Below are 6,234 nucleotides of genomic sequence, written 5' to 3'. Positions count from 1 at the left end.
ACCACTTCCTGCAGGACATACAGCAGCTGATAAGTACTGAATTTTTTTTTCTTGAAGTAATTTGCAAGTATGTTTCTTGCAACAGTTGATTAAAAAAACAACTTTTTCTTTTCTCAGGAGTACCCAAATCAGAGACTTTTCCCCGCTCAGCTCCTTCTCAAGCTGTCTCTTTAAATATCTGTCAGGAATGTTTTTCACATAAAATACCCAATAAAATTGAACATAAAAGAAGCACCCTTTCATTTTGACCTGTAGAAATGAAAGCCAATTCCTTTATGTAAATACGTATTCTTTATTTATATTTAATATGATTCGTTAGGATTTCTTCGGCCATCCACCTGAGATCTTCTCGCTAACTTGATCACATGTGTGTTTGGCAGCTTCACATCCTTTGTCAACGACTGGAAAAGAATTAAACATGTTATAGATATATTACTTAACATGGTTTAGGTAAGTCTAAAAGAACAATAGGGTAATGTAATTGACTAAATTGGTTCCCTCGTTGGGAAGCCTGCATTTGCTTTGTAGGGGTTGTAGTTTTCTAATAACATGCATATAAGCGTATTTGTCTGTTTATATCATTTTTTTAATATAATTTCCTTTATTTCCTAGGCAACCCCTTTATGTGCGAAGATAAAATATAAATGTTCATTTATTCACAATTTTAGGCTATGTTCACACTACGTATGAGACCGGCCGTTCCGTGACCCGCCCGGAGTCACGGAACGGCCGGTCTCAGCCCGGATCATCACGGCCGGTACTTAAGTACCGGCCGGATTATCTTATCTCCGTGGAGCTCTGATGCGGGGGCATTAGCACGTGCCCGCATCAGAGCTTCCCATAGCCCACAGTGAAGCAAGTGGCCGGAGCCGCTCGCTTCACTGTGTGAACTGCCAGGTCCTTCTGCGGACGGAATTCATTGAATTCCGTCCGCAAATAATGGACCTGTCAGTTGTTTGCGGCGCCGCATGGGAGCCGGGCAGAGCGTATACGATGTGTGTACACTCCGGTCGGGATCCCATAGCAAACAATGCTATGTTCCACCCCGCAAATCTACGGCTGTAGTTCTGCGGCGAGAACTACGGCCTTAGATTTACGTAGTGTGAACATAGCCATAATTTGTACTTATAAATAGTAAGGCTATGTTCACATACTGCCGCGCAGCGGCTGTCCCTTTGGACGGCCATCTTTTGATAATTACGGCCACACATGATTATAATCATTATAATTTTGACATGATTTCCATCTTTTGCCATCAAAATGATGTGTGAACATAGCCTAAAAGTTGCTTGGAGGTATTTATAGGTTTGTGTAATGTACATTAATATATGTATTTTATATGAATGGTGTGACACTGCATTTTATGAATTTTAAGAATGGTGTGACCACCAAGGGGTATTTTACTAAATGATCTGGCACTAAAAGGTTACAAATTTAAATGCGTATCAGACAGTAAAAACAAGACAGGATTTGGAGATGTCTGCATAGTTGTTACGTGTCTGTAAATTTGGACATACACCTACCTTCTTGACCGACTTCTTTGCCTTTTTCAACACAGTCCTGGACTGCCTTTTCTCCTTCCTTAACTGTTAATGGAGAAATTTATTAAACCTTCCACATTGTGGACAATATTTACAACAAGGTATAATAGACTTTTTATCATGCAGAGTAGATATGAGCATTCAGGAAGAGGTGTTATGAAATGAAGTTTTTCAGCTGTCTTTATTCAGCCTTTTAGTGCTTTGCATAATTTTTTTCTAGTCTATGTAGACTTTGTAAATGTTGTAGCAGATAAATATATTTCAGCACATTTATCCATCCCCAGAGCTGCATGAGAAGAACAATTTTGGCTTCCAGCTGTGTATGAGCTGTGTATTTAAAGATCAATGTTTTGACCTTAAATAGGCACTGTCACGAAAAAAAACAACTTTTGACTTTTGTCAGAGAGACACGTCAAAAGTTTTGTTTGGTCGGGGTCTGCGTATTCAGACCACAAACGATCAGGAGAACGAGGCTGTAGAGGTCTGCGCCTTGTGTGTTTGCTTCTGGCTCTGTGTCATATTCCAAGCTGAAGCAAATCGACCTCCCTCCAACCCCGGTACGTAGGGCACAGGTCCAACAAAAGGCAACGCGTTTCCAAACACTGAGAAAGAAACCACTTCGGTTTGGAAACGCGTTGTGTCGCCATGAATGTTTTTATTTACAATAAATTTTAATTACTACTCTGCCTTTTGTTGAACCTGCGCCCTACGTACCCGGGTTGGAGGGAGGTCGATTTGCTTTATGGTATCCATCTTGTATGGAAATTCCTAGGAGTGGCAGCGATCCCAACACATGTGATCTTGAGTGTTGTGCCTCCTCTTGCACAACACTACCAGGTGAGAGTTTTTAGTTTACCTCTCTCACCAACTATATTTACTCCTGATCTGTGCTATGGAGCGCTGTTCAAATTTCTTTTTCTAATATTCCAAGCTGGTCCAATCCATAGACTTACATTTTGCAGCAGTCCAGGACACATAACAGAGCCAGGCGAGAAAGCACTGCACGCAGACTTCTTCCGGCTTGTTCTCCTGATCAGTTGTAGTCTTTTGTCTCTCTAACTTGTCAAAAGTTTTTATTTTATGACAGGTACTCAGACAGGGACATTTTTTTCAAAACTGCTGGAGATGTGTAGGTGAAAAAAAACCCCTCCACTTACCTCCCTGACTCCAGCACTGGTGTCCACTGTTTTCTGCTCTGGTTCCTGGCTACATCTAGGTCTGAGTGGGGACCTAGGACGTGATATGTCAGGCCAGCAAGCCAGGGGCAGAGGTGGGACACTGCTACAGCCACTGACTTGTTGAGCGGGCTTGGAAAGTCATGTCCCAAGTCCCCTCTCTAGACCAGGGACCGGAAACCAGAGTGGCGGTATAGGGACTCCAGCACTGGAGCCGAAGAGGTATTTGCAGGTTGTTTTTTTCACCCACCCCCTATCCAGCAATTAAAAAAAAGTCCCTGCCCGGAATTCTCCTTACAGCAGCCGTCATGTAGCAGAGATTTACTTTTTAGCACATTTAGTTAGATTTAGCGCTGCGGAATCTGTTGGCGCTATACAAATAAATTTATTATTATTATTATTATTATTATTATTTAGTTTAAAACCTAGTAAATGTTCTCCAAATTACTGTCAAAATGTAAGCCTGAATTGGTCACATGCATTTAGACCCTGAAGATGTGGTCCTCAATGTATTTCAGCCATTTGGAACACTAAATGCTTTAAACCAAAGGAAAAAAACAAAACAAAAACATTTATGGTCTTACTGGCTACAGAAGAATGCAATACCTGAATGCTAGAATGGACTGTTCACTGCTTGAACTATATAATGTCTTTTATTTTTGACCTGTCTCATTGTGATATAGCCATGTGAATTAACCCCAGTAGGTACTAATGTTAGGTAAATGTATTTCTTACCTGTTTCTTCAGCTTTCTTCTGTGCTTGGCTTAAGAAGCTAGACATGATTCTGCAGCTTGGTATCTAGAAGTAGGGATTCAAGTTTTCCTGTGGAATAGTTTGATGCTGTTGCGGTGTTCTAATATATAACCCTCAGCACCCCTCCCATTAACAGCTAGGTCCAATATTTGTCACAGAGAATGCCTTCTGCATGAGCAATGCTTGTGTGATGTTACTACCCAGTAATTACAGTGAAGAGTAAAATCAGCAGTGTTTATTTAGTACCTCCAGGGCAATCTATATGTAGTGTTGCACTTTTCCACAACATGCAAATATTAAAAGGGAAATACAATGTGATCTGTAAGGAGCTGCCCAGAGCTGTTAGCGGGGTCTGTGAGCTTTGATCCCTGCAAAGTCCTATAGTTTCATTGTTGTATAACCTCTATAACTTCCTCAATGATTTTTAAAAATTTCTCACACATTGCTAGCATTGAAATGTCAGGGATTTCAGGGCTACAAGACTTGTGTAACAGTTGCCAGTGACCGCAGAGAAGAGTGTCCGGTCTTTGGAGCTTACTGAGTATAATATAGGAACCTTCAAACAGAGCCGAATGGCACATGCAGGCAATATATCCTAACTAATAGTAAACGTGATTTATTGGTCTAATAAAACCACACATTTTGGGGTATACACTAGAGATGAGCGAACCTCGAGCATGCTCGAGTCAAGCCGAATCCGAACTTTCGGCATTTGATTAGCGGTGGCTGCTGAAGTTGGATAAAGCCCTAAGGCTATGTGGAAATCATGGATATAGTCATGCTGTTCTAATTAAATACAGTTGAATACGAAATACGAAAGCACAAAAATGAAAACTGGCTCTGTCCTTAAAGGGTTAATGTAGCTGAACAAGCTTTATTATCAACCATGTGTGCAATGTGCAGCCATTTCTGTGTTCTCCAGGCTTGTGCATTTTATGTATTCTGTCCCTTTTCCTTGTGGTTTTGCATTCCTCCTACTCAGACCCATATGTGACCAATTAGCGGGAAGTGATGTGCATGGTAAGTACCTCCTCTTTCCCAGTCTAACTGGGAGCACATGGGCTTTTGGGGAGTGGGCTTTTAGATCTGTTCACACTAGGTGTTGGCTGCTGGCCATGTCTGTGGGGTGGTGCGGCTCTGGCCCTGGGGGCTTGGTTCTGTGACACTGGGACTGCTCTCCCCTGTGGGCACTGGCTTTGTGGCGGTGGTGGTCGCCGGCTAATGCTGCACCATGGCTAGAGTAGGGACTCACTTGTATCAGAAGACCTGCATGTTTTAGACCAACTAACTTAACCAAGATCAGCACTGACTTACAGCCACTCTGTTTGTGAGATTTTGGTTTTACATTTGTGTATTGTTCTTGGCTTGTAAGACACCACTACATCTTCAGGGTCTAACATTAACTTCAATTTGGCAAAATGCCTTGAAAGAAAACTTGCTTAAACAAGGGCATAAATTGGCCTCCTGGGCACCTTGGAACAAATCTAATTAACACACTGACACTTTTTACCTGGGCAGCGCCGGATACATTGTCTAGTTTAATATAAAATGGAACACAAGCTCTTGGCCCTGGCTTAGCCTAACAAAGCATATTAACAATGCCAGGGAAAAAGGCAGCACCGGTATTGGGCCAAATAGGGGATATAGGCAACTCAGCCCCAGGACCTGACACATCCATAATAAGGAATCCTATATATGCAGTCTACAATACCATAGTTTATACAATTTGTGGTGACTACTGGCACTACATGCCTATGCCCAGCAGCAATGTTCACACAGATACTTTTTATAGGGGAACCCTCTCTTCTTTTATTAAAATTAAGGATCAGGCCTCTCACATTGAATTTTTATCTTCCACCAGAGAGGACTTTTCACATATGGAACCTATGTTAGTCATCTGCTCATGTGGCACAGGGCTAGATGGAGCATCAGCTGTCAATAATCTCCCTCAGCTCCGGATACTTTTAATTTTTAATGGTCCCAGACATGGTGCTCTCTTTTCTCACTGCTCAGAGTGACACTGCATAGTTGCTCTGCCACTTCAGCACTGCTGGCTCACTGCTCTCAAATGGCACCAAGGCAAGACCAACATATTTTGCTTATACAGTATTTATGCCTCCTGTACATGGCCACATGGCATTCAAAGAGATGCATAGGGCTCTTTTGTACCTCTATATGACTTTAGCACTAGAATAAAAAATTACACCTGTGGGCACACACAGCATAATTCTGCAGAGTGTAACTTGGTGAGCCTTAACTATGGAAGAAAGTTGCTCACCTCTTAGCACAACTCTGCCAATTGCATGAATCAAATGAACCTGTCTGCTGCCTTTTCCTCCAGATCCTGGAATCCTGGTAAAGCAAGCAGGAACTATTGCATGAATAGAGGTCCACTGGTGCTGCAGCTGGAGGATGACTGGGGCGCTGATTGGCGAGCTGCCAAGGGGATAGGAGTCGTAGTCTCACTACAAACAACCGTTAGTTTCCTGCTGTGCCCATTCATTAGTGGTCACAGAGGATAAGATGGGGCACATCAGGAAACTACTAACGTTTGTAGTGAGACTATGACTCCTATCCTCTCTGGATCGCAGAACCTCAGCAGCCCACCGATCATCGCCTGTGTCATCCTCCAGCCCCTGCATCAGTGGACCTCCATTGATGCAACAGTTCCTGTTCTATATGACTTTAAAGTCAAATGGTGGCAGCATTTTCAAAATCTTATTTTCATATAATATTATTGAGGCGTTAAAATATCTCTGGCACC

At 42.3% G+C, this 6,234-nt stretch overlaps 1 long non-coding RNA gene across 1 annotated transcript; it reads right to left on the bottom strand.

Moving 5' to 3' along the window:
- Positions 1–272: 272 nt before the first annotated feature.
- LOC138798672 (uncharacterized) lies at positions 273–3,563 on the bottom strand. The gene is made up of 3 exons (XR_011364136.1): positions 3,452–3,563; positions 1,524–1,586; positions 273–401 (listed from the first exon to the last, which is right to left on the bottom strand). It is a non-coding gene; the product is annotated as an uncharacterized lncRNA (long non-coding RNA).
- Between the last annotated feature and the right edge of the window lie 2,671 nt (positions 3,564–6,234).

This window comes from Dendropsophus ebraccatus, chromosome 8, assembly GCF_027789765.1.
Source record: "Dendropsophus ebraccatus isolate aDenEbr1 chromosome 8, aDenEbr1.pat, whole genome shotgun sequence".
NCBI lineage: Eukaryota > Metazoa > Chordata > Amphibia > Anura > Hylidae > Dendropsophus > Dendropsophus ebraccatus.
The sequence above is the reverse complement of the archived record's forward strand: the minus strand, read 5'-3'. Positions and strand labels throughout refer to the sequence as shown.